Here is a 5,182-nt window from a genome sequence, read left to right on the forward strand (position 1 = left end):
GAAAAAAACAGAAATCATGTCTCTTAAGATTAGGAACAAAACAGGTATGTCCATATTCACCACTGCATTCAACATAGTACCAGAAAAACTAGACACAGCAATCAGACAAGAAGAAGAAATAAAAGGAATCCAGATTGGAAAGAAGGAAGTAAAACTCATTTGCAAATGACATGACGTTGTATATAGAAAAACTGAAAGACTCCACCAAAAAACCATTAGACATAATAAATGAATTTGGCAACGTAGCAGAATACAAAATTAACACACCCAGAAATCTATGGCTTTTTTATGCACCAATAATGAACTCAGAGAAAGAGAAATTAAAAAGGCAATCCAATTTACCTTTGAACCAAATAAATTAAGATACCTAGGAATAAACTTAACTAAAGAGATAAAAGACCTGTACTTGGGAAACTACAGGACATTGAAAAAAGAGATAGGGAAGACATAAACAAATGGAAGAATAAACCATGTTCATGGACTAGTAATATCAAGATCATTAAATTATCTATACTACCAAAAGCACTCTATAGATTTAGTGCAATCCCCATTAAAGTTCCAAGGGCATATTTCACACACCTACAAGAAATTCTCCAAAAATTCATATGGAATAAAAAAAGACCCCAAATAGCCGCAGCAATCCAAGAAAGAAGACCAAGTTCAAGGGATCACAATACTAGATATAAAGCTATAATAGAAAGCCACTATTCTCAAAACTGCCTGGTACTGGCCCAAGAAAAGACATATAGACCTTCAGAACAGAACAAAGAACCCAGAAACCAACCGAAACCATTATGCTCAATTAATATTTGACAAAGGAGGCAAGAGCATATAATGGAGTCTAAGACAGTCTCTTCAATAAATGGTGTTGGTAAAATTGGTCAGACACATACAAAAAAATTAAACTAGACCACCAACTCACACCATACACAAATATAAACTCAAAATGGAAAAAGGACTTAAATGTAAGACGGAAACCATAAAAAGCTTGGAAGAATCCACAGGCAGCAAAATATCAGACATATGTAGTAGCAATATATTTATTTAATGATAGAGCTCCTAGGGAACAGAGACGAAAGAAAACATATGCAAATGGGACTACATCAAAATAAAAACTTCTGCACAGCAAAGGAAACCATCAACAAAACAATAAGAAAGCCCACTGCATGGGAGAACATATTTGCCTATGATATATCTGATAAGGGCCTAAACTCCAAAATTTATAGGGAACTCTTACATGTTAACAAAAGGAAGATAAACAATCGAATCAACAAATGGGCAAAGGACTATATAGAAACTTTTTGAAAGTGGACATACAGAAGGCCAAGAGACATATGAAAACATGCCCAAGGTCACTGATCATCCAAGAGATGCAAATCAAAATAACAATGAGGTACCATCTCAAACCTGTCAGAGTGTCTATCATCAACAAATCAACAAATGACAAGTGCTGGTGAGGATGCGGAGAAAAAGGAACTCTTGTTCACGACTGGTGGGAATGCAGACTGGTGCAGCTACTGTGGAAAACAGTATGGAATTTCCTCAAAAAGTTAAAAATGGAACTCCCATTTGACCCTGTAATCCCACTTTTTGGCATATCTCCTGAGAAATCAGAAAGACCAATAAGAAAGGATATATGCACCCCTAAGTTTATAGCAGCAAAATTTACAATAACTAAGATTTGGAAACAGCCTAAGTGCCCAATCGTAGATGAGGGTATTTAAAAACCTGTGGTATATCTACACAGTGGAATACTATGCTGCTGTACAAAGGAAGGAACTCCTACCATTTGTAACAGCATGGATGGAACTGGTGAGCATTATGCTAAGTGAAATAAGCCAATCAGCCGAAACCGGTTTGGCTCAGTGGACAGAGCGTCGGCCTGCAGACTGAAAGGTCCCCTGTACGATTCCGGTCCGGTCAAGGGCATGTACCTGGGTTGCGGGCACATCCCCAGTAGGAGATGTGCAGGAGGCAGCTGATCGATGTTTCTCTCTCATCGAAGCTTCCACCTCTCTATCCCTCTCTATGCACCCCTAAGTTTATAGCAGCAAAATTTACAATAACTAAGATTTGGAAACAGCCTAAGTGCCCATCAGCAGATGAGTGGATTAGAAAACAGTGGTACATCTACACAATGGAATACTATGCTGCTGTACAAAGGAAGGAACTCCTACCATTTGTAACAGCATGGATGGAACTGGTGAGCATTATGCTAAGTGAAATAAGCCAATCAGCCGAAACCGGTTTGGCTCAGTGGACAGAGCGTCGGCCTGCAGACTGAAAGGTCCCCTGTACGATTCCGGTCCGGTCAAGGGCATGTACCTGGGTTGCGGGCACATCCCCAGTAGGAGATGTGCAGGAGGCAGCTGATCGATGTTTCTCTCTCATCGAAGCTTCCACCTCTCTATCCCTCTCTATGCACCCCTAAGTTTATAGCAGCAAAATTTACAATAACTAAGATTTGGAAACAGCCTAAGTGCCCATCAGCAGATGAGTGGATTAGAAAACAGTGGTACATCTACACAATGGAATACTATGCTGCTGTACAAAGGAAGGAACTCCTACCATTTGTAACAGCATGGATGGAACTGGTGAGCATTATGCTAAGTGAAATAAGCCAATCAGCCGAAACCGGTTTGGCTCAGTGGACAGAGCGTCGGCCTGCAGACTGAAAGGTCCCCTGTACGATTCCGGTCCGGTCAAGGGCATGTACCTGGGTTGCGGGCACATCCCCAGTAGGAGATGTGCAGGAGGCAGCTGATCGATGTTTCTCTCTCATCGAAGCTTCCACCTCTCTATCCCTCTCTATGCACCCCTAAGTTTATAGCAGCAAAATTTACAATAACTAAGATTTGGAAACAGCCTAAGTGCCCATCAGCAGATGAGTGGATTAGAAAACAGTGGTACATCTACACAATGGAATACTATGCTGCTGTACAAAGGAAGGAACTCCTACCATTTGTAACAGCATGGATGGAACTGGTGAGCATTATGCTAAGTGAAATAAGCCAATCAGCCGAAACCGGTTTGGCTCAGTGGACAGAGCGTCGGCCTGCAGACTGAAAGGTCCCCTGTACGATTCCGGTCCGGTCAAGGGCATGTACCTGGGTTGCGGGCACATCCCCAGTAGGAGATGTGCAGGAGGCAGCTGATCGATGTTTCTCTCTCATCGAAGCTTCCACCTCTCTATCCCTCTCTATGCACCCCTAAGTTTATAGCAGCAAAATTTACAATAACTAAGATTTGGAAACAGCCTAAGTGCCCATCAGCAGATGAGTGGATTAGAAAACAGTGGTACATCTACACAATGGAATACTATGCTGCTGTACAAAGGAAGGAACTCCTACCATTTGTAACAGCATGGATGGAACTGGTGAGCATTATGCTAAGTGAAATAAGCCAATCAGCCGAAACCGGTTTGGCTCAGTGGACAGAGCGTCGGCCTGCAGACTGAAAGGTCCCCTGTACGATTCCGGTCCGGTCAAGGGCATGTACCTGGGTTGCGGGCACATCCCCAGTAGGAGATGTGCAGGAGGCAGCTGATCGATGTTTCTCTCTCATCGATGTAAAAAGGAAGGAACTCCTACCATTTGTAACAGCATGGATGGAACTGGTGAGCATTATGCTAAGTGAAATAAGCCAATCAGAGAAAGATAAATATCACGTGATCTCACTCACATGTGAAATATTATGAACAACATATACTGACGATCTAAAACAGATCCAGAGAGGAGACAACCAAGATGGCGGCATAGGTAAACACCTGAACTTGCTGTCACACACAAACACATTAAAACTACAACTGAAAGACAAAACGAATATCATCCAGAACCACAGGAAGGCTGGCTGGGTGGAAATTCTACAACTACAAGGAAAGAGAAAAGTGCACTGAGTCCGGTAGGAGGTGCAGAGGGTTGGAAGTGTGGAGGTATGGAGGCGTGCCAAAGGAACTGGCAGCTGGGTACGCTGTTGTCTTTTTCAACTGGAAGGGAGGCACAAGCTCCTGACTGATCTGAAGTCCAGTTCCGGGTGACAATCTGGGGACCCAGACTCATACGGAGAGAAACTGGACTGTCTGGCACTGGGCCGGATCATGAGGGTGGCTTTCTTGCAGAGGTCCTCAATGCTTTCATTGCTCCTACACAGGGCCGAGGGGCCAAGAGACCTGGGACCTCTCCAAGGCAGGGCTGATGGGAAACCATTGCAGTTTGCTCTGCCCTGGTGATTCCCTAAGACCCCACCCCACCCAATTTACAATCCCCATTCAAGCTGTGGTAGAGGCATTTGCATACGAATGGCCTGGCCTTTGTCTAAAAACCTGACAAACTGCAGCTGGGTCAGAGAGCTCCAGAGCTTCCAAAACAAGGCCCAAGGCTAGTCAGCAGCCTGCATTGCTTCACAGCTGCTCCTTATTTGGGCACCTCCAAACCCCAAAGAAGAGGAATCTGCAGATCTCTCTGTAACTCCTGCTGGGTGGCCTCAAGCAGTGGCTGACTTTGCACCTCCTTGGAGATCCAAGAGCCAGTGTACCCAGTGGTCAGAGTGAGACCATCCACATTACAACTCTTCACATCCATAAGAGACAGACTCAGGGGGCAAACTCAGTGAGCGCCAAAGCTCCACCGAAGCAAGTCCTGCCCAATAAGGGTGTCTCCAGCACAGAAGTTCTCCCACTGTAGACACAACTGCCCTCACAGCCAACTGGCCTGGAGGTCAATTCCTCCCAGTGATACCTACAACAATCAAGGCTTAACTACAACAAGACTGTGCACACACCCACAAGGGCATGCACCAAGAGTGTCCACATCAAGTGATCGGGGAGGCTGAGTCACTGGGCCCTATAGGATGCCTAGTACACAAAGCCACTCTATCAACACAGGGAACCAGCCAAAATGCTGAGACAAAGAAACGTGTCACAAATGAAAGAAATGGATGAAAGCAAAATACTGGATATAGAGTTCAAAATCATGGTTATAAGGTTACTCAAGAATCTTCTAGAAACCTCCAAGAAATTTAGTGAGACTCTCAAGGATATGAAAAAGGACCAATCAAAAATTAAGCATACACTGACTGAAATGAAGAATAATTTACAGAGATCCAACAGCATACTAGAGGATCTCAAGGATCAAGTCAAAGATTTTAAATACAAAGAAGCAAAAAACAACTAACCAGAAAAGCA

Source organism: Myotis davidii, unplaced genomic scaffold (genome assembly GCF_000327345.1).
Source record: "Myotis davidii unplaced genomic scaffold, ASM32734v1 scaffold3188, whole genome shotgun sequence".
In the NCBI taxonomy this organism is placed as follows: domain Eukaryota; kingdom Metazoa; phylum Chordata; class Mammalia; order Chiroptera; family Vespertilionidae; genus Myotis; species Myotis davidii.